At 41.3% G+C, this 27,424-nt stretch overlaps 1 long non-coding RNA gene across 1 annotated transcript in view; it reads left to right on the top strand.

Moving 5' to 3' along the window:
- The window catches only part of LOC112996087 (uncharacterized), a 70,789-nt gene extending 66,558 nt beyond the window's left edge, over positions 1-4,231 (top strand). The window contains exon 9 of the long non-coding RNA XR_003262343.2: positions 3,768-4,231. This is a non-coding gene — a long non-coding RNA (uncharacterized LOC112996087). The remainder of the gene's footprint in view (positions 1-3,767) is intronic.
- Positions 4,232-27,424: the final 23,193 nt, after the last annotated feature.

Below are 27,424 nucleotides of genomic sequence, written 5' to 3'. Positions count from 1 at the left end.
CGCAGGGCCAAAGCCAATTTTGTTTTTAAGTTTCTTCTGCCAAAATTTGGCTCTGAAAGCTTGTACTTGGAGTTGTACAAAGTTTCATTTTATTATGGTATGTTTCCCCCTCTGTCCTCAAATTGGCAATCGCTTATATGAATTTTGGCAAGGGAGGAATGATCCTTCACACTCTGCCTGTAATTTACAGTTACCTTTGGTTTTACACAATTTCAACTTTGTCTAACATTTCTCCATGTATTGCAGAAGACTTTCAGGTTTTATTAAACTGGCATATATAAATTGATTTTCCAGCTGGATGCAGCCACTTGGCAAACTTTGCACATTCTAACTACATATGAGCTAAATTACACACTCTAATAGTGTGTTTGAATTATTTTATGTGCAACATATAGTTGCAGGAGCATGTGGCAGTTTCCCAGTGCTTTGCTTAACTAGAGTTTTGCTCCTAGCTGAAGGAACTGTAACAGAGATGCATGTAAATATTTTAGTAAAACAACATGTAGATTGTGCTTTCAGTAGAACAGAATCTTCTAGTGCTAATTTACAGTTGCTGAGGAGAGGTGTTACTGTCTTCCCATGATGTGAAGAAGTAATACTTAGGGCAAATAAAAGTCTGCAAAATTAGCCCTTAGATTAGAGGGCTTTGTGAGTATGCAGAAGAATGGAGCTAGACTGAGGCACCTTCAGTTTCAAAGGGTTTCTTGCACAAATAAATGATCTGTAAGAGGAAGAAGACTCCTACAGTCTGGCCCACAACTGTTTCATGACTGAATTCTGGAAAACTTGAGCATATTGACTGGGTTTCCTCTTTGCTAAAATAGGTGAGGATGCCAAGTAAGGTACCACTCAGCTTTGATGTGCCAGCTTCCCAATTTTGCCATTCTTGCTCAGTGTGAGTAGACTTTAATCCCTGTGTAGTGTCATATTTGTATTATTGTATAATCCACATAGGAGAATGCTTTTTTTATAAAGGCTCAGAATAGTCCTTAATCTCAAACCACTTACGTGTCTGAAGATAAGGACTGGAGAGAGGACAATGTTGAATATTTGCTCATTGAAGACAGGCAGATGACTTAAGTTCCAGTGTGTGTAGTAAGAGATTTATGGCTGATTTTTGAATTGGAAAAGTCATTTGGTATTACCTAGTTGATACCTAGAACACTTGGCCTGTCACAGGGGACATCCAGTAGAGCTGCCAATTTTTTGTAACGTTCTCTTTTGCCAAAAAGCTCCAAATACCTCTGTCCAGAAGATTATCCTACTCTGTGATAGAGTTTTCAACTTCATGACAGATATCTCTGTCTTGCAGTGCCAATAGTCCTACTTTTAGGAGGATTTCCTGGAAGGTAGCTACTGATGTTCTCACTCCTGTTCTGCTAGAATCAGTTTTGGAGGGTCACCCAAGCCTCAGATAGATACAGTAACTGAGAGCATGGTGAATGTGCTGGAGTGATCTGCCTTGGACTTTGCATTGTGGGTTTTTCCCCCTGAAAAGTCTTGGTTTCACCTTGCATCAGAAACAATATCACAGCCTCAACCTCTCTCTAAAATGGAATTTTTGGTTTTGAGCCTCTTTTGCATTCAGATGCTGCAGGAGTTTAGCGTCAGGCTGGGAATTCTCTAATGCGTGCCTTCCTCTCCCACAGAAGGCACTGGGGAAAGGAATGCAGCACTGTCATGTTGTCACCAGTAATCTTTTAATTCACCAGATATTTGAATTTTACTGGAGAGTAATGTGTTTCCTTATTTCCTGAGAGATGGAATTAGTACCGAATTCTGCCACTACTGCTCAGAATTTTGATTTTGTAGCCTATGCTCCTGTTACAGTTGTTACAGGTGTCAAATGTGCTATCTATTTACCACATGGATAAACACATAGCAAACATTATATTGCTTTATTACGCCACTAATATCTAAGAAGTTTGTCATATGACATGATATAATCAATAAATCATATGCTCATTGCAGTTATTCTGTATGTCAAGTCTTATTTCTATATCCCAGACAGAATGAAGTGTTTGGTACAGTTTTCTTGTTATGTCTTTCTGCCTCCTCTGTTTTTATTAATATATGGTGTGTGTGATTCTTCTGCCAGGGAAGGTAATATGCGGTGAATCGTGGGCTCAGATGAGGGAATTGGAAAGAAATGTCTCAGTTCTTACAAGGTATTGATGACTGTGATTTTGTTTGGGAGAGCTGAGTGAAACCAGTGCACTAAGGACCATATAAGCTAAGTTCAACCAAAATTGCCTATCCTAGTACTTCCTATTGACAAGGATGCTCTAGAGCCAGCCAGCAGAGATCACATGTAGCATTTAGGACACCTAAATATGTCCCAGGATATCACCTTGGTCAAAAGTCCTCATCAGGGATTTATTGTGATAGTTGATTACCTGTTGATGAATCCACTAATCTAAAAGCATGCTATATTTCCCCAGATTATGTATGTCTGGCAGGATAATTAGGAAAAAGAACTGACTTTTATTTTAATGAAGAGATGTATAATTTTTACCACAAAAGAGGGAAAATGTATGTTTTATTGTCACATCTACAGCCATCTGTGGTGCAGTATCTACAGTTACTATCAGAGCTGTTCACATCTCATCTTTAGTTTTCTAGTACCAGGCAAGACCATACTCCCTGCCAGTCACATACCTCACTTCAGCTTACACCAGATCTCCAGCTTCCGCAGCAGTAATCCTGGCTTAGCTGCAGCCCGTTGCTTTATTGACATCAGTTTTACTCTTTTGGAAGGAGTAGCAGGCAGCTCTTTCTTTCCCTTTCTCCTCTTCTACTGTGGCAGACCAGAAAAGAAAAAGCATGGAGATGTCAGCTGCATGGATCTAGACAGCCTGCAGTGCTAACTGCCAGTCCTTTCACCTACAGCGAGTTTATTCCATGCTGTGAAGAGAAAAACTCCTGCCTGTCCAAGCTGTCTGAGGCCTTCTGCACAATGTTCTTGAAGAGGCCTTAGCCAAGTATTGTAATGAGTGGTGTTGACTTTACCTGACAGTTCCTTGAGACAAAACTCCCATGACTGAGATTTCTGACCATAGTCATGGCCAAGAATATGTCTAGACAAATCTTCCCAAAACAGGATTCACTGCTAACACTGAAAGCCCCGAATGCCCATCTTTTCAGTTATTGATTGTCTGCCATTCTGTAGAATAACTATACCACCTTGCATATCTCCCGAGACCTATTTCTTGATTGCTATCATGTCTATCAGGTGGTTTTCCAACTAGCATCTTTAACCAATAAGAATATGGATATTCCTGGGAATCTAAAGGAATGTTTCATAATAACAAGCAGATGCCAAAGATCCCAGAACCTTTCTTGCCAAAGATGAACTCATCTTCTTAAGTCTTACAGGAGGCCATCAGCTCATTGTGCTGTCCAAAGCCATGGCATCCTACCAAAAAAAAAAAAAAAAAAAAAAAAATCATAGTATGATCTGAATGTCATAGAGCATTCAAATCTGTGTCAAAGTCTATTTCTCTCTCTCTAATTTCTGCTGAAGCTCCTTGTTTGTCACATTTTACAGGAAAGTAGTTTAATACCTGAACTGTTTCTGGCCAAGGGGATTAATGTGTGTACCGTGGAGTCTTACCAGATAGAAAATGCTGTACTTGATAGAATCAACACACATTTCCACAGACAGTAGACAGAGCTATTGCTTAAATGATACAGATCTACAAGGCAGCAACACAGTTCTCCATCTACATATTTATTTGGTATTACAGGTTCATTTTTACCCATTACAGGATCATCTTTAAGAAGAATACTCTACGCTACAGTGATCCTGTAGTAGATTTCTGTTGTAGTAAGGATTTTGGAAAGATAGAAGATGATGTGGGGTGAGTTTTTCTCTTATTTCTGTTGGCTCGTTACAATTTCCCATATGCATCTGGACTGTGGAATAGGAACTTAAACTCTGTCACTTCTTTGCCAGCAGCATCTTTCACAGTTCTGTGTCTGGATGGCTGTTTGGCCAAGAGACAAAGTGCGGTAGTGTAAATGCCTGAACTGAGCTTACTGTTTGGTATGGAAGTTATTCTGACTAACCATGTGCTCATCTCTCTCTAATCAATATATGGTTATGGAATGAATGAATGGAAAAGGAGGAAAGCTGATCACTCTGTTACAGTGTTGAACTAACTTGAGGCTGCACACAAGACCGGATTAGCCTAATATGTATCAGGACTGTAAGAGGTACACTGCAAGCAGACAGATTACTACTGGGGAGAGTTTTTCTGTTGCCTTCTCTGATGTCTGCATGGAGCAGCTGTGGGGAAAGGGAAGAAAAAGGCTTCTCTTCAGTATCTCCTGTCTGTGCCTACAGTTGGGATCGCCTATCCAGTCTTGCAAGTTCAGGGAAAGCAAGGACCATGCTCTAGTGTGTAGATCTGGTCAGGTTGCTAAAATATTTGTTCCCTAATTCAAGACTCTCTTCTCTTCTCAATTCATTCAGATAAGATCCTGTTTTCTGCAGTTTTTTGCCAGACAGGTTGGGTAGATGGGATTTCAGCCTCTGCTTTGTCTACAGACTACCCATTCCATGTGTTAGTTGCTGTTTGTGATGAGTAGTTGTGGCCTATATTGCATAAAGGCTTGTTCTTATCAGGAATGAATCAGTAAGCAGCTACGCTGTATTATCTCCTGAAAAACATCTGGCAAATGGTTATGCTTCCATTCTTTGGATGCTGCCTACATTTTTGGAGAAGAGAATAATAACTAATGAGTAGTAAACAGAGTAATACATGAATGCAACTGTTTTCCAGATAAAATCATCATTCAAATCATTTTTACCATGAAGAGAAAGGAGCATGGTGATACTGGGTGGCTACTGTCCATAAGCCATCATGGCTTTCCTGAAGCCAGTAACATACCTAGTCTTTATTTCCATAAGGCATTACTTTATCCCACCCTTTTTGTGGGGTTCATCAGTTCTGGGCCCAACCTTCTGAATGGTAAGAGTTAAGCTGTAGGAGAAGGTATGTGTGAAATTAAGACTTTTCACTAAGAATCACTGTAGGTAAGAGCAGAAGTTTTGTTCAGTTGTGGTTACAAGCAGATGAGAAAGTGCAGTATATGGCAGGGTAGGTTCAGGGTAGCAGCTCGTTCACTGGAAGCAAAGGATTAAGAGAGATGAAGGCAAATGCCACTTTGGTGGCATCTGTTCACTGGAAGATGGTGAATGCTTTCATTATCTTGCATAAATATGAACACGTCATGGGCTGGAGGGGACGGTAGGCTGAGAATATGCGTGCGGGATCGTTAAAGGCCGCGTCTGTCCAGTTTTGCAGCTGCTTCTGGTCTAGTTTCCCCTCTTCTGCTCCTCATCCTGCATCAAGGTGCCTTGTGCCTCCCTCGCACTGCGGGGAGATGCTGACAAGGTAGTATAGATCAGAATAAGCATTGCGAAAGGAAAAATTCGACGTTGACTAATGCCCGATTAAATCATATGTTTGGGATCTCCTGGGCCATGAACTGTGAGAACTTTTCATGAAAATTATGAGCCATAACTCAAGGAGGCAGATCTGTGACAGCTGCACAGCTGCACTAGGCATGCAAGCTACCCTTTTGTACTCAAGATTGGTTTTTTACCGTAACCCAATCTCTGACTTGCTTGTAAAGCTTGACATTTTTACGCCAGTAGCCCCCTTTGCACATACACAGTAGCTTTGCTGCCTTGAGAGGGAACCTGCGGGCCTGAGTGCTGAGCCAGGGTGCACAAGCAGAGCCCTCTGGGAAAGCTGCCGGCTTTTCTGCCCGCTTGGTGCCTGCAGTCCGGGCTCCTGAGCAGAGCAAACACTGGGTCCTGCACTTGTGCTGTGAGGTGTATGAGCCCCTAGAGGGTGCTGACAGCACAACAGAGAGAGGCTTTGTCTGCACAGCTCAAGTTCTAGGGCAGGGAATTGACTTTATCGTGCCTTTCAGATCTTTACCCTGTATCGCTCCCCAAACATCCTTAAATTGGATAGTCAACACAGCTTGCAGATTGCTTGTCAGCGTCGTGCCTCCTGTATCAGGCTGAGAGAGGGATCAGCAAGCTCCACTTCATGCTGCCATCTGGAGAGAGCGTTGCTCTGGGTGCTGGGACATAGGGGGGTGCTTTCAGGGGTGGACGAAGAGAGCCCCCCTTTCCTGCAGTGCATGGAGGCAAGTGGCAAACTTGGGGGTCCACAACCAGGGCCCGTATTGGGGTGCCTTCTCCAAGTGGACGGCTGGACTTAAAAGTGCCCGACCGTGTATGGCTGTGCCAGGACGCAGGCAGGTCTGCAGGTTACAAGCTACACTTTGGTGGTGGGAATGAATGGGAGGAAGAATGGGGTGCTCTGGTGGCACCCCGTAACCTTCGTCGTGGTTGCTGCACATCACAAGGGAAGGCGAGGCATACAGAGCTGCAACAAATGTGTTTAAATAATTTATTATTCCAGAGGACTTCCCAGCAGAAATGTGGTTTCAAAATCTCAAAGGGTTTTCTTGTCGAGACTTTTAAAAATAGAATAAAAAAATACGATAGGGGAGCAAACAAGGCACTTTCTCTATGCCTCACTTCTCCCACACTGTTTGTTAAGGGAAGGAGAAGGATAGGAAATGGGCAAACACACATTAATCCCTTCCTGCCAAAATTTCTGTTAGAAAACGTCTCCGTCTCCTTGCTTTACTATTAGACCATTTGGCTTCTTTGCTGGATTGATTTGATACATTGATTCTGTTATGGCAGAGCTTGCAAAGAGTGAAAGAACATGAAATATCGTTCCCTAAAGAGCAGATTTGATCAAAAAAGATTCTTGCAGACTAGCAGCAGAAGGAGAAGGCTAGCAGGTATGCTAAACAAAAGCAGATACCAATCATAAACAATTACGTATGTGCTTAAAAATTCTCCTTCTGACATCTTTACATTTGCTGGTAGAAGTCACCTTATGAATATCAGCAGATGAATTATTCTATATGGGTAAGGAGCTGAAAAAGCAAAGGACATCTCACTTTTTCCTTTAACCTTGGGGAATATAAAAGATCTGGCTCTTGCATCTCTTTTGAGAATACAGTCACTGCAAGGGAGAAACACATATGCATTGGAAGGGTTCTGAATACATCTAAATAACAGGCATATCAATGAAACGCCAGACTTTGGCTGAACGATAACCAGTATATAAATCATACCTCATGTTGTTTACTTCGGATTTACAGTGCACTACAAATCTAGCTCTACTGGCAAGTTTGCAAAGACAGACCAAAGCAGACTGGCTAAGAAGTATGTCTTCCTCATCCAGTTATATGAGCCGAACTAAACCGGCAATCTTAAATCTGCAATGGAAACTAAAGATCTTTTTATTTTCTGGCTAGAGGAGAATCCCTATTTATTTGTCTGCAATTAGAACTAATACCTTGTGGTCATCTGAACTTTCATTTTAAATAATATTTGTTATAAAAATAATGCCCTTTTTGTGATAAAGATTCTCTTGCAAGTGATCTGGGTTTTTGCAAAGGTATTAGTTATGCCTACTTCCTTGCTAAATAGTTTTGGTGCATAACTTTCAGCCTATGGTTTGATTGCAAACTTTCTCTTTTGAATATTCGTTATGTTTATTGGGTATCTAAATATACAGCATGATACTGGTTTTGGCTGCTGATTGTGTGACAGATTTTTAAACGGTAAATGGATAATTGGCAAGTAACAAGCTTTCAATACAAATTAATCATCCTGGCATGATGGAAAATGCAGGATTCTCAAGGATTTCCAGAAATACCTACTGGCTATATGAATATTCTGAAATAATGAATAGTATTACTCATAGCCAACTGGAGTTTGGCAGTCTTGCAAAATATTTTTGAATGTGGTTTATGTCTGTTTGTTTTTGCTGTTCAGCTAGAACAAGTGCTATCACTTCCTAGCTCATGTGATTAATTCAGTGTTGGCAAAATCTGTGATTTTTATCACCAGCCTCATGATATTTGATGTTTTTTCTCTAAGTTCCCAATCCCAGAGACACTGAATTAGGTGAGAAACTCAATTTTTGTTTTTATAAAAGTAAGTTTCTAGTCCTCAAACTGTGAAGAAGCTTGAAAATATGACCCAAGGGCATTCTAAAGCCAGCCACAAACCGCAGAAAAAAAAAAATCCAGATTTTTTTTTGTCTGATGATTTTCAGATAATTCTTCAAATATTTGATTTCCAGTTTGTAACTTTTGAATGTTTAGGGATGAGACTACCCTTAACTTAACTAATTTTCCCCTTTCCTTCTCTAACTTTAAAATACTGATACATTTTATTCAAGTGGGAAAGACTGATCATTGTGAAGCTAAAGTAAGGTCACATGAACAACTTCCAAAGCACTCCCTAGCTACCTGTACTGGTAGCTCAACCTAACTGGGATCTGTATGCATTTTTTGCTTCATGTTATTTCGCTCAGAGGTCAAATTTTTTGGTTCCCAAGTGCAATGAAGCCCATTATACCCTGCGCTATTATGAGGGGACCCTCCCTATGACCTGAAATAGGAGATCCATTGCCTTCTCTGGATAACCTTCCATGAACAGTAAAGGTTTGCATGACAAGCCTTGTGTGATGTGTGTGAACATGCATACGTTTGTAAGCAAATGTTTCAGTTACAGCAACAGAAGAGAGAATGAGACTTGTCACAGACTAATCTTCCTTGAATATTCACCCCACCATTCCCCTCTCATCCCACTTTTTTGCGGGGGTAAAATCAGTCCCAATTTCTGTGAATGTATTTGTTATTTGTAAGTAGTTCCAGTAGGAAAAGTATATATACTGTTAGAGTAAATAATGTATGGGTTGTTCAGACTGTTTGATTAGGTTTTCTCAAAGCTGGCTGAAAAGCAGGATTTCCAGTTTGTGAGGATTTTTAGTGAGGATTTTTAATAGAAATATGAATTTGGTCCAACTGGCCTGAAAACATTTTTTTTTTTTTTAATTTCCTATGAACTGAAAAAATGTGCTGTGGAGACATTGGCAAAGGATGTCTCATGAGGCAATGAAGCTGAGGAGAAAGTCAGTCTGACTAACCTTCCTCCCACCCCATGTTTCCCTGCTCTGTTCCCCCGCTGCAAAGCGGTAACGCAGCCATCCTTGTAACACAGCCCAGGCTCACACTGGCACAGACAGTCCTGCTCTTCCTCTTCCTCCTCCCTTCTCCGACATCTCCATTGCGGGGTATGGGGGTAATTAATCTAGAAACAGAAAATTCACTGTGTATCTGTCCCTTGGCAGCTGGTGGCCACACAGGAAAGAAGGCAGCACTGAAGCAAGAGTGGGAGATGGCTTCTTCTCTGGTCTTCAAGAAAAGTATTTTAGCAGAAATGGGGCATTTCATTCTTCCCCAATGGGCACCTTCTGATGAAATTCATGATGCACTGAACAAGTGCTACTGTTCCTGCTATGTGTGCCTAATCCGAAGGAAAGAACCTACCTATTGGGCTTTGGATTAAGCCTTTGCTAACAGGGCATAATTAAAATGAATAATTAAAAAAAAGAAGTGCATAATACTACAATGGGGTCTGACCTAGACTGAATGTGAAGGGCTGGCCCATCTGTTGCCCTGACTGGCATCTCTACTTTGACCTGCATGACATTTTCTGCCTCCAGACTCTCCCTCAAACTTGTGAAAAGTTTTGATCCTGATCTGGCCATTGTAGCTGAAATGGGAAGAAAAAAAAATTGCCAGCAAAGGAAAGGCTCCACAAAATAGATTGTGGAAGGAAATTAAAGATAAGAAGAGCTATGAGAGACTCACTGTTGAAATGCGCATTTCACTGACAGGGCATTCGCAACAACGAATGATAAAAAGGAGGAGGACACATTCCCTGCACGCATGGGAAGTCAGCAAGCTTTCTGCTACGTGCAGGAAAAGATACTGGGCACAACAAAAGGACTGGAGCCCTGTCCCCTTTCAAAATACCTCTAAACATGGATGGGTCTTGTCTTGGGCTCCTTTGACCATTACCCAGCAGCTAACCAGAGTGCTTGATAGGGCTCTGTGATGAGGAAGAGATGCCTGTTCCCTTTTAGCGTGGTGTCACCATGGGACAACCACCTCCCTACAGGCCCACATGCTTGTATCCTGACCTGATGAGTCAGGAAATCCTCTCCAGTCCTGTGCTCATAAGTTTAAAAAGTGCTGATTTAAGGCATTTTCAGATTTAACTGGAGTATTTGGGAGGTTTCCTTCCAGTCAAAACAAAACAAAACGAAACCCCAAACCACATCGCCAGATGCTACGCTGCTAGCATATCGTAAAACAAAGGAAGCAGTAATTTTATCACAGATACATATGCTACAGGGCTGATGGAGTTAAGCTGAGAAATCAGAGTCTTCAAAGAGGCCAGGAGACAGGCCATGCAATAAATGTATATTTTTATGATGAGAGATGGTCAAAAAACCTGATTTTATATCACAAAGAAAAGCTCCAGAATTTTCTTCCTGAACAGGGACAAAAAAGGATTTTTAAATGGTAAATGTTGAAAGTTGCTGGCCTGATCTTCAGTGTCCCATGAACCTACCACAGTGACTCATGGAAGCTGCGGTTCTGGTGATCTGCTCTCCTCCAGGGCTGGCGCTCCCTATTCAGACGACTCTTTCCATCATGAGCTGCAGGAGGCCAAATGTAAAGAATACTGTGGTGCACTGTGGAAAATGTGCTCTAGCCCAAGAGCCAAAGAGGAAGGAGAAGCGGGGCTTGCAACACTTGAATTACCACTCCCATGAGACAATAGGACTAAAAAGATGACTGGAAAATGAGGTTGAAATGAGACACTGATTTTTGTTGTAACCACTTTTCATGATTTGGGTTAGCACATCCTGGAGCTAGAAATTTTACTTTTTGTGACAGGAAATCAAAAGCTTCTGACAAAATCAAAACTTTCTCATGGAAAGCATTTTTGGCAGAATTCACATTTTCTTTTAGCAAAAGCAGTGATGTTTCAATGGACTTTCTGATCTATTCTGCTTCCCATATTTAGCCCTGTTTCAAATGGGTCTGAGCATGGCGTGCAATTGCTACATCCATAACTACACTTATGCAGGTGCCTAATTAACCAGTTTGATCAACTGTCACTGGGATTCCATCTGCGAATGTACTTGCAATTCTTTTTGAAAATGTTGCTTTAAAAGTATTTGCTCCCAGGAGGCTGTATGATAATAATAGAATAATATTTACAGCGATGACATATGGTGTCCCTTCTCTTCACTGTAGCTGGAGATCTGAGCCCACATACTTGGCAGCCTGATTCAGCAAACCATAAGAGGTCTAGTGGAACAGATTTGACAGAATTTCAGGCTTTTGTGTGCAAGCTCCCATGCTGAAAAATACGGCTTGAGTGTTTGGTAGTTGTAACAGATCTTGTTCTGGAGTTGCATGGTTTCTAGAGTGAGACATACACACATGGTGTAAGAATGGGTCCCTTTATAAGTCTTGGGTCTAAAAGAAATAATTAATAGGGTGTCCACCATGCAGTAGCTCTCTGCTTGATCTGTGAGACATGCCAGCTCTTGCAGTTTTGTCAAGCTGGGTGGGATCTGGTGATTTTTCATAAGCCCCAGCCTGAAGACTGCATGGGAGTCTCCAATCCCATTTTGAGAAAAAATAAATTACTAACCCTTATAGAGATGCTCTGGAAAGTGGCTCAGATGAATTTGAAGGTTCAGAGCATTGAAAATATTTCCCTCTCTCTTCCCTGCAGGCAGTGGCAGAAGAGTGAGGAGAGCCCTTGTATAATGGGTGGCACAAAGTTTAACGACTACAACATGCCCTTTCCTCTCTGTAAGTGGCAGTCCCCTTCAGTATGGCTCCTTCACTGATGGGTGGCACCAGTCCAACCAGATAGGAGAGTGGGGTGCTGTGGAAGATTAAGTTTTGCTACAGAACCAAGCTGCTTGGTAGAAACGAGCCATCTATTAAGTAGCTGTTTCAGCCATGGGAAGCAATATACAACCCCATCTTTGTGAAGGGACTGGAGGGAATAACTCTCCATGTTACCATGTTGACCTTTTTCTTTTGAAATTTAATGTATTGGGTATTATGCAGTATATTCTCTTCCTTGGGCAATAGCATTTTAAATATGAATCACTTTAAAGAGCAAATCACCATTGGACAGACAAGGTTGTCTTGTTCTTCTGAAAGCAGAAGAAATCTGTGTTATGCTGTCCCACGGTGTCTCTGATACATAGTCAGCAAGCCAGTAACAGTCATGGGAGGATATCAAACCTACCCTTTGTTATGGTTATTGCATAGTCCTCCAAATCTGATGTCATATTTACATATTTTAGTTGGTCCTCCAGAGTCTTCAGGAGCTTTATAAAACGACAAGGAGGAAGTGCCCTCAATGAAAAATTAGAAGCAGGATATGACCAATTCAACCATTTGGCTCTTGACCAAGAACAGCCTCCATGGGCAGGAGGGGACGGGACTCCCAGAATTTCCCAGGGACCAGAGAAGGCAAACAGGATAAAGCAGATAATTCACATTGACTGACTACTTTGAGTGACTAGGAACACAGGCTGAAATGGCAGGTTGCTCATTTTATAGATATATGGATTACTTAATCAGTGTAAATTAATAGTAGCATCTTAATATTTTCTCTCTGCTGCACTGAGGAACAATGAAGAACATAAAACATACAGACAACATGCAGAACATAAAAGAAACTTGCAAATAAGGGGAGAAATTTGGAGTGGTTTATAGGAGACTGAGTGATTTTTGTCCTTTTAAAGGAAAGAAGTATGGCTTTTAGAGTTGTGGATTTGGGGATTTGTTTTCTGTCCCTTATACTGAAACTGAGAGTCTTTCAGACTACAAAACCTGCTAAGGAAACAGTGAAATGCTACCACAAGAGTAAAGGTAGTGAAAACTGAAGAGTTGAGAGGGGAAGAGCTTATTTTATGGGACTTTCTTTTACTAGCCTTTGTTTCAAAATGAATAACTAAAACTTGGAAAAGATAGTTTGTTTAGCATTTCTACCTCTTCAGTTCACAGTGAACATCCTCAAGGTCTCCAAGAGTTCTTCAAGGTAAACTAGGGCACATCTGAGTTAACCATCTAGATACTTCTAACAGCAAAATTCAAGAGTTAAACGCAAGTGAGAGGAATCAGGAAGCCGAACTGCTCAGGCTGCTTTTAAATGACATCAAAAAATCAAACCAATCACAATTCCAATACAGAAAACCCTTTGCAGATTCACCTTTGATAAATGATGAAGCCCTGTGAGGTAGGGAAGAGTTGCAGCTGGTGAGATAGGATGCCTCATCCACTATTAGAAGGGAGATGTTCCTGATCCTTTTTTTTCCAGGTCACTGGATTTCTCAATTTCTGATGAAAAAGCACCACACTAGAGAGCTTGCATTGCTATGTTCTGAGTGAGGGGGAGCAGTCTTTGGGAACCCCTAACACTGGGTAGCTCTAGAATATTAAACAACATACAGACTTTTTTCCTGTTTAGAAGTGTCCTGTCATTCCTTAGTTTAAGCTACTCACTGTTTTCTTTGCGGAGTTGCCTTTGATTTTATTGTTCTGTCCAGGGGCTTGTTTGGTGCTGCAGAGATAAAAGGTAGCACTGGGGAAGAGAAAGAATGAAGAAGTCACCCAGTCTTTTCAAAAATAGCTCTGTTTTATCAGCTCTGTTTTAATAGCTCTGTTTTGGAACTGAAAGTTTGATGAGGTGAGAATGTGTCAGGCACAGAAAGGATCTGGAGCCAGCATATTTCGGTGGCAAGCAGGAGGGGCCAGGGCCCTGTGCTTAGGTGTTATGGGGGGGTCTATTGCCTATATGCACGCAATCACGCACATCATCCCGAAGAAAACAGGGCTGTGACTCAATCAACAAAATTAACTACATGACCAGCAGCAAGGCTCTTTGCGTTCTCTCTGCCCTTCCACTTTTACATGAGTTTCCATGTTTTGGGGAGGAAAGGGAAAAGAATAGCTAATTGCCTTGAATGGTTCATTCTGCAGTAGAGAATGGTAATTAAGGGTGTAGGAGAGTTTGGCACTCAGAGAACAGAGGATGCAAAGAGGACCGAAACACACGGCTTATTTTGATTCAAAACTATGAGGATTGAAGGCACTCATTTTGTGTCATTGTTTTCCTTTCTTGCAAGGGAAAAAATATATTAGACCCAGACAGCGCTCTGAGTTGTCCTACTCTGAGTTCCCAGGGGAGTCCTGTGGGAACAGGGCTTGCTCTTGCTACCTCTGCTGTCACCTACAGCTGGTCTTTCACACCCCTCTGCTCCTTCTACCCCCTTTCCTGTCACTTGTCTCCATTCCGAAACTGCTCAAGGGGCATTAGACCTTTTTTCCTCATACTTTTAGAAGAGAGGGGGAAAGGAGCTGGACTGCGGATTTTCATTCTTTTCCCCAGGCCCAAAGATGGAGAGACAGATGGGAGTTTTCACCTGTCCTCTCCCTCAGCCTAAGGTGGAAGATGGGAGCACAACTGGCTTCTCTGGCTTGCTGACGAATGCAGTTCACAGAGCTTAGCTTTGATGGTGCTTTTCCTCATTATCCCTGCTGAGAGAGCTGGGGGCAAGGGGCACGTGCCCCACAGCTCCTGCTGGGTTGGGGTCCTGGCTCCAGTGCCTGCCGAGCTTCAGTGGAAAAGTGGTGCACTGGGACCAGTCTGCATGTGGCCAGGTAGGGATGCAGGGAAGCCTGCCACCAAGTTAACTGCTGTTCATGCACTTCAATTCACATATTCAATAGTCCTGGAAAGCACAGATACAGCCTCAGTACCAAGCTGTCCCTTTTTGTGTCAGGTAATTTAATTTCTTCCTGGAGGGACCAACGTTCAGATGATGAAAAGCCTTTGTCTTTGCAAGGGGCTGTGTGAGATGGCAGCAGATGAAATCTCCCAGAATCAAAGAAAACATGACCACCAACTAGGTCCAAGTTACCATCCTTTGGATTTCCATACAGACTGCAGCTGTCCTGCTGGTGCCCTTTCCAAAATCAAAGCCCTCCACTCCGACAGCCAGTTAGCGGGACTACAGCTGCCTCTTGGAGAGGAGTGAAACAAGCTGGCACAAGTTATCTTGTGTTCTCTCAATGGAAAGTTACGTTTTCCTTCTATGACAGCATCCACTTGGGATACTAAAATAACTTTCCAGTTCTTAATTAAGCTTCTACTTCCTTATTGGGAATAAATGATGGTACAGAAAGATTGAGATCTGCCCATTACAAATAAACAGATAGGGGATATGAACAAAGAATCCTGACTCCTAGGACCTCCCAGGCTACAATCCCGATTTGCCTTGATGTGGATACAGACACTTACCTTTAGTGGGTTGAGATTTTATTTGGAGACTGAGGGTCCAAACTAAGGAAAGCTAACTGAAATTAAAAATGCTACCAAATGTTGTTTCTGTAATTCTCCCTCTGATTTTTCCATTTTCAATTAAACAATTATTTTTAAATGTTTCTTTCCTTTCCTTTCTGATACAGGAACAGGAAAAGTATGACAATATTCCTAAAATATATATATGTGTGTGTGTGTGTGTGACTGTGTGTATATATATGTGTGTGCGTATGTATATTTTATATATATATATATATATATATTTCCAGAGATTGGGGAAGAAAATTCTGCAAAGTCTAGAGGCTAATAGCAGCTCTTTGTTATGATTCTAGTCAATGTATGGGAAATGACAATGAAGTTCAATCCGAAATTCCGAATTTACATTTCTAGTCTGATGCCAAGTGGTTTAAAATAGTCATTCTCTTCTCCAGCTAACTCTCCTCACTTCCATTCCGTTTTTCATTTGCCATTCTCAGAAATGGTATAATGACTTTGTTTAATTGGCCAGAACAATCAGTGCTTACAAGAGAACTTGTAAAAGAGAACTTCCCTTTGACTTTGCCTACAAACAGTTTGAAAAGAAACCAAATAAATAAACTGGGATTTGCTGTCAGTCACTATAAGCTGTAATGTTATTCATAATATGCACAGTGGTTACATTCTTACCTGTTCTGTGAGTATATGAATATAGGTAGGACTCCAAGTATAATCTCTAAAGAGCTATTTTTTCAGACATGTTTATTTATCTGCAGATAAGCCCTTATGTATGACTCTTCAGTCATACACTTTGCTTTTATACAAATGTTTCTTCACTGAAGTTGATGGAGTTAATCTTGATATGTACCAGTGCATGTTAGGATCCCTTAGTTTAAATGGCCCTGAAATACTGGATTTTGTAGAGCTAACCAGATGATCCTTCCAAAACATGTGATAAATACTAGTCTCATCTGGGGAGAAGGAAAAGAGAAGCACAGATTCTGTTGCTACCTTGCTGTTGTGTACCTTTCTCATACTCATGGTATCATTTTATGATCTTATTTTTATGGTGGTTTATAACTGATGTCACTGGAACATCCTGACAGCAGAATGTCTGTTGTAAGTTAAAATGCTGTTGGATGAATAGTGACACAGTCATATCAAAGCTACAAGTAACTTCTTACACTGTGAGCATCATGAGGCTCCTGAGCTGAGCCTTGGGGGAGCTGAACTGTGGAAACTGGGTTCACTTTAGAGGTATGGGACTGGTTATGTTTATGGGTAGAAAAGATAAACATGGGGATAGGTGACCTTGCAAAAGTAGCATTTAAGTTAAATAAAATCACTCAAGCAAGACCATTTGGTCCTCCCCCCCCTTTTTTTTTATAAATTCAAATCTGTGTTAACAGAGGCCCTGAGCAGAAATGCATAGTAAGCTGTTAATTCTTCAGAATAGCTGCATTATTCCTTTTTCATTAATTTTAGCATTTTAAAGTTTGTCTCTGTGCTATTTTGTACCAAAAGTACCAGAATGAAATTAAATACTGGAGTGGGGGAGTCTGTTCTGGCTGTTAGTGGAACAATTTTGTGCTTGAATGAGCCTAATTTTTTACTGAATTAAGAAATACAGTTGTCAAATGCTAAGAAATTTGTATACTTTTCTGAAGCAAACTGTGAATCAAATAGCAAGAAAGTCAGGCCACTTTGCTGAGCAAGATTTTCATTTCTCCTAAGTGGCTTCCTTGAGTTGTGTGTCACTTTGCAACAGAATTTTTCATCTTGCCAGGAGATGTTTCCAGTGCATTACATGTGACAGGAATTCAGGTGACAATAAAATGAAACCTTACAAGTAAGCCCTGTATTTCCTTTGTAACGCTTTCTTCACAACCAGTCGGTATTGAATACATGCTAACTATATTTAGAAGACTGAATTGTCTACTGTGACTAGGGCACAGGGCTTAGATCTAGGAAAGGGGTGATGTCCTGGGCTAAGTGGCTTTGCTGCTATTGGGTTTAGGATTTTCACCTTGGCTGAATGTTTTTAAGCAACTTACTCTGGGTTGTGTCCACAAAAGTATGTATTTGCTTGACCTCTGGTGTCTAGACTTTCTGGAGCCCAGAAGAGGGTCTGGAGCCGTGGGATCTGAGACAGCCATCCTGAGCAACGAATGCCAAATGAAAGTGAGGTGTCTTAAATTTCCCCCCTCTCTGTGCATTGAGCACAGGCTGACATGGAAGGACCTATGTCAGATTGGGTTTACAGCCCTGTGGCCTTTTCTGGAGGTCTGCATCTATACTGTTCCTTCCCCAAACTGAGGCAAAGTCACTCTTTTCTTCTTTGTTTTTTAAATACTTTTTTTTTTTTTTTAATATAGAAATAGGTTCAGCAGGTCCCACCCTCTTGCCCCTTCATATAAACCGCTAGTGGCTGGATCTCTTACCAAAAGCCTCGCACCACAAACATCTCCCACTTTCCAGGAAATGGCTTAAATGCCTGGCTGTCGGCTGTCCTGGGAAGGGCAGTCTCCAGTCCTCCTGCTGGAGTTACCCTGCTGGGTAGGAAAAGGTTCAGATCCACTGGGGAAGAGAGAGAGAGAAAGAGAGAATAGGGGAAAGTGAGTGTGGCTCTACAGATTAGTGGGAAGGATGCTTATCCGGAGAGGTGGGCGGCTCGTCTCCTGTCCTGGTGAAAATTGCTGGGGAAGGCATTGTATTTGGGTCATGTGCTCGAATCCTACTTTCCTATTCTGACTGATAGGCTGATGCATAAAGGGCGGGCACAGCCTTTGTGCTTTTAACTGTTTGGAGCACTACAGGTTTGCTCTGATCACACCTGTGGGATCCAGCTTTTTGTGGGAAATCAGCAGAGCAGAACCTACATGAAGGGTGCCGATGGGGCTTGGGCAGAGTTAGCAGCAGCCTGGAGCTGGCTCCAGGTATGCGCAGAGGTGGCAGGCACCTCAGAAAATGCTACTGACAGAGGTGTCGTCATCTACAGACTTGAGAAATCTGTGGTCTATCTAGACATGTTTGGAGATTCAACCTTCTGTCTCTGGGTGCCTAAACCCAGTTTGGTGCCTAGCTTCATTTGTGGAACTGGTCTTGACCTGTGTGTGCCTCTTTTTGTATTTGTAAAATTTGGAAACTTCTTCACTGCAAACATGAGGCTAAATAAATATGGTTTAAGCCAGACCTTCTTGAAGTTAATGGAAGGACACTCGTGAGCTTGCACAGGCCTTGGAGAAGCTCTCATAAGTCCTTGTGAAAGCACATTAGGATTCCTCCAATGGAAGGTGCTATAGACATGGTGAGTATTTAAGATATTTATTCTAGTAAAAAATCCATATTAAAATTAGATGGGTAGCCTATTTTATTTATGATAAGAAAATAATTGTGCGGAGCTTAATCAAAATAGGATGAGAAACAGGGAGATATAACAGTACTGTCTGTTTTCAGTGTTGTGGTAGTGGCTACAGTGTTTACCAAAAATGTATGCATTTGTGTAAACTCATGTGGCATTATAGCAGAAATAGTCACTTTCTTCAGAAGAGTATCCTGTTGCTAATGCTGCTTAGTAAACCTGGCACTACCAGAACCCAGGGCATCCGCGCTCTGGTGTCGGCTCAGTCGCTGGGTTGCTGAATGGCCTTAGACAAATCGCTTTTCCTTGCCCCTCCAACCTTCAGTGAAATGGAATTAGATTTAGTATTTTTCCCAAAGTGCTTTTCCAGGGTGCTTCATAAGGGCAGACTGTTTGCTTGGTTTGCAAGAGAACGAGAGCTCCCCATCCAGGCACAGCAACAATCCTTGAGGGATGTTAGAAATACAGCCCCATGCAGCCCGGGTCCGACAGAGCCTGGGGCGTGGGTACAGCCCTAAGCGTGCGAGGGGTATCCCTGATTTCAGGGCATCACGTTTCACTGCTGCTGAAGAGCTGTTTTTAAGGTGGGGTGTCATCTCCTTAGACAGTAGAAATAAAAGCAGACATATTCTCAGACCAAAAAGGGGTCGAGAGCAACATCCTACCTAGTCGCAGGGAGACATGTTATGAGGGATTTTACAAACACGTGCAAAGATAGGGTTACTGGTCTAGAAAGTTCAAAGGTAGGCACAGCTACAGGGTGGAATAAAGTTAGCTTGGAAGGAAAATCAGGAAAATGTGGAACTTGTAACAACGATAGCACTTGCTTTTTTTCCACATGCTTTCATAGGGTATGCTGAGACTTTCCCTTCAATTTTTGGATGTGTTAGTTTCTGCAGAGCCTAACTGGAAACTTTTTGGTTACAACAGAGACTGGGGAGGGAAGGGTTATCTCAGGTTGAAAAAAATACAATATTTCTCCTTACTGCATCCTGCTGTATCAAAAATATCTTTGAATTCTTCTGGCTTCTTGTTGTCTGTTTAGATCATATACAGCACCCATTGTATGCTCGAACTAGTCTTAATTCTTTGCAAATGTTCAACCCTAAAACTGCCTGTGTTTCCAGTCCCACTGTCATAAAAGCAAATGACCTCATAGGGGTATTATGCATGTGCCCAATTACTGATATTTCTCTCCACTGTATGATGCTAATTTAACTTTTACTTTTTCCCATCTTGGATTTATTCCTGATTTTCTGTATACATTTTTTTTTTTTTTTTTTTTTTGGTCCTGGCAGTAGGTTTGCCTGGGCTCCAAGTATCAAATTTAACTGTGACAGGGTCTCTATTCAATTCCAGAGTTATTTTCCAGTCTTTATTTTCCTCAGTATTGACATGGCACACAGTTCCAATAAGCAGTTCGTATAGCATAGTATCTCTGACTGCATACACATTTCTGAAAGCTGGGTTTTGGGCTTTTTCCATCTCTGCATATATTCCCATATGCAGAACATGTATTTGCAGGATATTTAGTAATACATCTCCCATAAACCAAATTTTGCCTGAGTTTATTGCTCACTGGTTGCACAATTGTTCTTTATTAAAAGAAAACTCGTCCTAGTTTTTAAAAAAGCATTCTGTGCACCTCACCTTCAGTTATTTTTACTATGTGACCTTGCATAATGAAACCCCTCCAGTACCTCAGATAAATAGCAGTGTGCAACTTTTCAACTTCCAGAAGGGTGTTGTGAGATTTAATGTGCTAGCTTTGGGATATGCAAACAGCCCTGCTTAGCTCAAAGATAAGATGGCCCAAATAATTCAAAGATAAGAAAATACTAAAAGGTGGTTTCTACTAGCAACATACTGTTGTAAATTAAAATGAGTGAATCTTGGTTTTTGTTTTTAAATATGCTACCTAGAAAATTTTTCTTGGGGGAGACTGTTGGCTTTTTCGTTTGTGTTTGCAGAAGTATATAAATACATGTGAATACTATAGTTATCTCTGAATTGGTACTTGACACATTTAGTAGCTATCTCTAAGGTTTGCAGATGCTCTAATAATAATATGTTCAGGAGCTTGTGAATTCTGTGTTCAGTCTTACCGAGGTAAAGTTGAGCAAGTGTTGCACGTTTCAGTTTTGTATATCGAAGATGTAAGCAGGACTTAACTGATGCAAGAGCCCTGTGCTGGACCTCTGCACAGGGATCAACAAGAGAGTAGTGAGTTATCTGAAGCTTGAGTCAAGAATATCTTCTGAATGCTGTCACTTTCTCCGTGAATGTGTTCACTTACATAATTTACTTGCTAGTTTTGAACAAGAGAAAAAAACCTAGTAAAAATATAAGTCCGTTCATGAACAATCATAAATAGAAAAGGGACACAAAATCTTACTAAAGAAGTGACACCAAATAATTTGCTCCATCCAGATTTTTCCAGTAACATACTTAACTCAGTCAAATTGCATTTCCTGACATTTAATGACACGCTGAGTAATTCCTGGTATATACATTTAAACAGGAAAAACAGGAAATTCACCTCTATGCAGAAAGCCAACAAAAGACCTGCGTGTTGTGACGAAGTTAGAACTGCAGCAGGAACTTTAACATACCCATTTCCTGATTTCTTGTTATATTAATTATGCATCCTTTCCCTGTCATTAATTGAGGCCGAAGACTTTCACAACAGGTGTGTGAAGTTAGGCTCATGTCCTTGTCAGACAGACACTCAATTAAATAGTCTGATTTTTCAGAAGTACCGGATATAGTTCAGCTCCCTTTGCTGAAAAGCTGCACTTTCAAAAATCACATCATAGGTATTGAATATAATTCCCCAGATGGCATCTGGTTTTAAACAGTGAGGCTGCAAAAAAACAGTAAGTTGAGGTTATTTTGTGAAAACAGAATATGTTCCTTTTCTTTGGTTTATTAACACCTGTCGGGTCAACTCGGTAGCAAAACTTGTCTTTGCCGTGGCTAGCAGTGCATGCTTTGGAGACAGGGCAATAATAGGGGCAACAAACTAGATGATGATAAAATTATTCCTTTAAACCTTATTCCTTTGCCAGTTTACGTATCTAACTGCTCTCAGCCAGTGATGAGTGTCTACTATGTAGCGTGAGGGCAGTGGCCTCTCCAAACTGAGATTTGGTTATAGGCTTTGATTACAGCATGCAACACTGTGAAAATGTGGTCCCCCGGCTTCACGACAGCAAGCTACATGTGGGACACTAGAGGGGTCATCACCAAATCACCGTGAAACACCTCACAAATTGTTTTCTCGGGGTGTTCTTGGAGTGCATAGGTGCTTTGTGAGTAGTAAAATCAGTGGTCCAGGACAGGAAGAATGGCTCGTGTCTTTTGCTGCACAACTATGAAGGACTTTCATTCATGTGAAAGGCTGGTGTTACCTGCTAGTGTTGCTGCATACTTCTGGCATCAAAGGCCAGAATATTACCAGGCAGACAATGAGGAATCTGTACCCGTGACTGTCTGCAGGAAATAGAGAGAAGGGGTCAAAAAACACATCTTCAGCCCTCACTAGCTAAACTGCTCTGATTTGCTGATAGCATTCATGAGTCAGACACTGAAAAGCTCTTGATACTGGCTGCAGCACAGCTTGCTTGGTAAGATATGCTGGATTTAGTGTTCTCAGGAAATGATGCAAATACCGAGAGATTTAAAGAAAACAAGAACCATGATAAAATTATTAAGCTAAGTGGTACAAGTTTAAAAGGATCTCAGCAGTTCCTGTTTCAGGGTGAAGTTGCAGTGAGGACTGTTAAGCATTGGAGGAGTGAAGTCCTCAAACAGCCTCTTGATGCAGGTAGAGGGGCAAGGAAGAAAAGTCGTCTTCCTGCCAGTCTTGGTAAACTTATGATAGGAATTGTTTAACAAACATGTAATGATCCTGAATTTAGGATTTTTTTTTCCAATGTGTTGCTATCCCCCAAAGGATGCTGAAATGAAACTTGAGCACTTCCTGCTTGTTGACAAATCATATTGGTATTGTTAAGAGCTGCCTTGGTTGGTCTTACCAAGAACCAAGAAGATATGTTTCTCTCCTTAATGCATAATTTGAGAAGCTTTTTCACATTCCTCTGAAGAATGGCCAAAAATAATGCTGGGAAGGGGCAGGTTGCTCCTGGTGATGCTGGGAAACAACTCAGGTTTGTGGTTTCTGCAGCTCCCCCCAGCATGCAAAGGTAGTCAGCTTGCCAGATGTATGGCCAGGTCAGACTGAGGGGAGCTGCTGGAGCTGTTCTGGCCATGTGGGACACCGTCTGCTTCCTGCGATTGTCCAGGCACTTTCACTCCACACATTACCTGCTCCTGCAGAGAGCCGGAACACCAGTGGTTTTGTCCTGCTTGTGTTGGGGACACTGTGTGAATTACAGTGTGCATAGGAGTCTTTTGTATCCTTGCGAGCAGTTACATGGTTCCTTGTGATTTCAGGAGACCAGATGTGATAATCCAGCCATTCTCTGCCCATCACATGCTCCTAAATTAAAAAAACTTTCATACCTGTTCAAACAGTCAAAAATTGGGGTGAAGATTTTCCTAGAATAACTATGAAAAATCTCACCATTGTTTGTCATTTAAAAAAAAAAAAAAGTTGTCTACTTCTGTTTTGCTGAATGAAAGTAAAACATTGTATAATTCTTAGAAGTTACAGGAATGAGCTGGAATTAATAAAATGAGATTCAGCAAGAGGAAGATGTTAAGTAATTTATAGCTATAGAAACAGATATTTGATCTGTAGAAAATGAGTAGATCATGCAGCTGGAACTGAAAAAAGTGTGTATTTCAATAAAAACTAGTGTGTTACTTTTGAGTCATTAATACAAGACTTGTTTAAATTAATTAGAAATCCCAACAAAACCATAATTCCCTACACTGGGTTGTATAAATGGGAATATTGCTTGTACTGCAGTCTTCCATTGTCCTTGGCTGGAAAGATCATTTATTCATTTTGGAGCAGCATACTTCTTTTAAAAGGAGATATTGAGAAAAATTGTGGAGCATGAACAACTAAAATGACAGGTTTGAAAGATAAGAACTAGAATAGTGATTAAAAACAGGAAGGGTTCAGTGCAGAGAACAGAAGTTTGGGAGGAGACACGCAAATACCTCTTAAAACAGGAAAGAATGCCTTAGGGGGATTAGGACTAAGTTTTTCTCCTCAGGTAATGAGGGCAGAAGAAAGTTACATTAATCAACACTTGGTCAGGGATGGTATAGCAGTTACAAGCTGGATTCACACCACTTTCCATGGCCTCAGCAGAGCTGTCCTCATTATGCTTAACAGTGAGTTTGGTGCAGTGCAAGAGAGAGCAGGGAATGGGTAGGGAAGTGCAGAGGAGACAGAGTAGTGGTCAGAGAGGTCTGAGGGTGCCAAATCAGTCAGCTTAAAAATGCTCTTACCAGACTTGATCCGTGGTCCCTTCAGCCCCAGGTGGCCCTTCCATCGGGACATGCCTTCTCTTCTAATACATATAAAATGTCTCCTAAAATGTCGTGACAGAGAGACGCTGCTGTCAAACAAAGTCAGTGAGGCGGGGTTGTCATAGTATCTTTATCATTAAGCCTTGTGGATCCAAGTTAAACTTTTTCACTGCACATGCCACAACTGAGTTGGGATGCTCTCTTCCCTCCTTCTGTTCTTTTGTTCTCCTTCTCTTCTTTGTTTCAATAAAAGCTACTGCAGCATATGCATATCAAAAAGCTGAAAGTTGTCTGGCACTTCAGATCAAGGAATGGATTCAAATTCACTGCCTCAGGATATGTGTCAAGTCACTGTGCTTATCTTGTTCTTATATTTCTGACTTTCCGGTTTTCACTGGGGTAACTTTCTGCTCCTACTTATTGGTGTTCAGACCATGAGCACCAGAGCCTAGTGGAGGATAGCACCTCAATGCTGAAATTGGGCAGGCTTCCCTCCTTTACTTGAGCTGCAGGAGGAAGAAAGAAGAGATTGGGAGCCCTGGGAGGTTAGAGTGAAACTGGCCTGATGTCTTCTCAGTAGCAATAATCCATTATTATTATTGTTATTATTTATTTGTTTGCTATTGTAAATGAGGGGTACTGTAGATTGTTTTAAATGACTGTTGAAATCTACAGTAATAACAAAAGCACGGGCCAGTGTGTGAGGGAACGTGCTGGTGTCAAAAATATTTTCCCAAGAGTTAATTTTTCTGCCCTAAATGTAAATGTGTTATGTGACTTCCAGCATTTATTCCTGCAATATACAGAACTATATTTTTGGCCTATTTCTCCAGAGTTACTTTTATAAGTCTTTGAGAACCCCTTTGGAAAATCTAACAAAACAAAATAATTTAGGAAATGTCTAAATCCAGCAGACCTGTAGAGAGAAAAATTAATGTTCTGAAAATCCTTCTACCAACCCAGCAAAACATGTTAGCTAACAAAATATTTAATCAGACGTATTACATGCAGAGGGGTATGCATGTCTGTGTTTATATTGTGATTCAGGTCTGCTTAGAAGCAGTGGGTAGGCTGCTCCGTTTTTGACATAGTCTGTATTTATATATTTATCTACCTATATATATCTATATATATAAGCTTGGGAAGATTCCACTTGTATTTGCTTAAAAGTCTCAATAATATTTTTTTCTGTGTGTGTTCATTTTTACCTTATGCTTATTTGTATAAAGTAGCAGGAAGTATTAAAAAGAAAAGAAGAACACAGAAAACCTATGAGGAATTGACATTTCATGAGATTTCCTAATATTGCTCTGTCTATGATGGGCCAAATTCTGGATTCTGGCTTTTGACATAGTGCTCTACCCCTGGCCTCTAAAAGTAATCTGAATTCTGCAGGTGTCCCACCTTGTGCACTGTTGTGCTGTATGAGTTATCAGGACTAAGCACCAAATATTAGCTGTGGGGTCTGAAGCCAGGTAGGGTAACCCTGGCCCCATGCCCAGACGGCTATCCCTGTTGTGGGGGGGGTCTCTCAGTAGTGTCTCTGCATATCAGTGTGTTGAGCTGTTTTGGTGGACTGGCTCATTTGGAGGCAGCTTGAAGATTTCAGCATGGCACTTGTTTGCACAGCGTAGATGTGCATTTCAGCACCCATCACTGGTGTAACACATATGTTAGCAATATCGATGTCAGCTCAGTCTTTAGGGCCCTTGTGAGGTCTGCTCTGGAAGCAAGGATTCAACTTCTCCATTACCAGTGAGAAGTACAGCATCTGCTTGCAATACTTTTTGCATGCTGAACGAAGATACAGAAGATTTAAATGTAGATCAGTTAGTAATTTTGAGTGAAAAATGAACAGAAGGAAGCACAGTGTGTTCTGGAAAATGAATAAAGGGTTAAAAGTCTAGAGTTAGAAGTCAGGAGGCTTCTGACCCTGCCATGATCTCTCTGTGAGACCCTGTGCAACTCTTGTTACCTTTCTACCTCTGTTTCTCCATTTATAAATTATTTCCTGCTCTGTGTCATATGAAGCAGTTTATTCTTGGGCAGTTTTGAACATTAAATGCTCTTAAAAAGGCTAGGTTGTATTATATAATAATACTTTTTTCCCTGGTGTGATGAAGCCAGCGTCTGTTCTCTGACTTGACGGCAGGAAGGAAGGCTCACTCTGAACAGAACAAAGTACGTGAGGGATTGATTAAAAAAAAGAGTCGGGGGAAGGAGGGAGGAGAAAAGCAGTTGATGGGGAGAGGCAAGCGGTGCAGCAATGTCGATCATAGACACATCTTAACATGGTGGAAAGCCAAGTCTGACCTTAAATAAGATAACATGAGTCTCATATCCAGCAGGATAGCCTAAAAGCAGTTTACTTCAGGAGTTACATGAGGCTTTAGTAACGTAGGAACAGCAGGAGGAGGGAGGCTCCAGTATGATGAGGTTAGTCAACCACTGACCTGGCTAGCTGCTGTTCCAAAAATGCACCAGAATGCACTACGTGGAAGATGCTCATTAAAGCAAATGTGCATCTCCCCTGGAGAGCCATCCAGAGCTCTTAGTTTTACCAGAACTCCCTGCTGAAGAAGAGCAAAGTACACAAGCAGAGTCACTGGTATGTGCTGGCTGGCCCTGTGAGGTAAGTCAGACCTGCTAAGGGTTTGTGCCATGCATCTTCCCCAGGAGATTTTCACGTTTCAGAAAAAGGGTAGGGTTTTCTTGGGCATGTTTTATAAGAAAATGTGATCTGCATTAGTGTAGGAACTGCAAAAATTGCTTAAATATAATAAGAAGGGATCTTGAGGCACATTTTCATCTTGGGAAATTTGAAACTGCAGGAACATCATTTTACAAATACATAATATACTTGCAGTGTAAATTGTGTATGTTTAGGAGTGTAAACACACACACACATGTGCGCATGCACACACACACATTTTGCTCGTGAAATTACAGCAGATCTCTGGCTGAAGGAGGAAGGGGTTACAAGATAACAACCTACAGTAAGTAACTGGGAAAGCTGTGAATCACTTTGAAGATCAAGACTGAAAGGTTGAACTTCATGCAGTGAGAAAAGGGCAGCCAGTGAAGGGATCTGGAGAGACTGATCGTATTTAGGGCAACAGGCAAAGAAGATAATGTTTCCAACTCTGTTTTGCATGGGTGTCAGCCTGGGGAGGGAGGAGGAAGTTGTGGCTGTCAGGAGAGAAATTGCTGAAGTTGTAGACAGATGAAGAGACAGGAAGAAGTCGGATTTTAGTATTATGGAAGGAGCAGTAGGAAGATTCACAATGCAGGAAACGACTCAAACATTAGAGGCCTGATTGAAC

Source organism: Dromaius novaehollandiae, chromosome 2 (genome assembly GCF_036370855.1).
Source record: "Dromaius novaehollandiae isolate bDroNov1 chromosome 2, bDroNov1.hap1, whole genome shotgun sequence".
In the NCBI taxonomy this organism is placed as follows: Eukaryota; Metazoa; Chordata; class Aves; order Casuariiformes; family Dromaiidae; genus Dromaius; species Dromaius novaehollandiae.
This window is presented reverse-complemented; position numbering and strand designations above follow the sequence as displayed.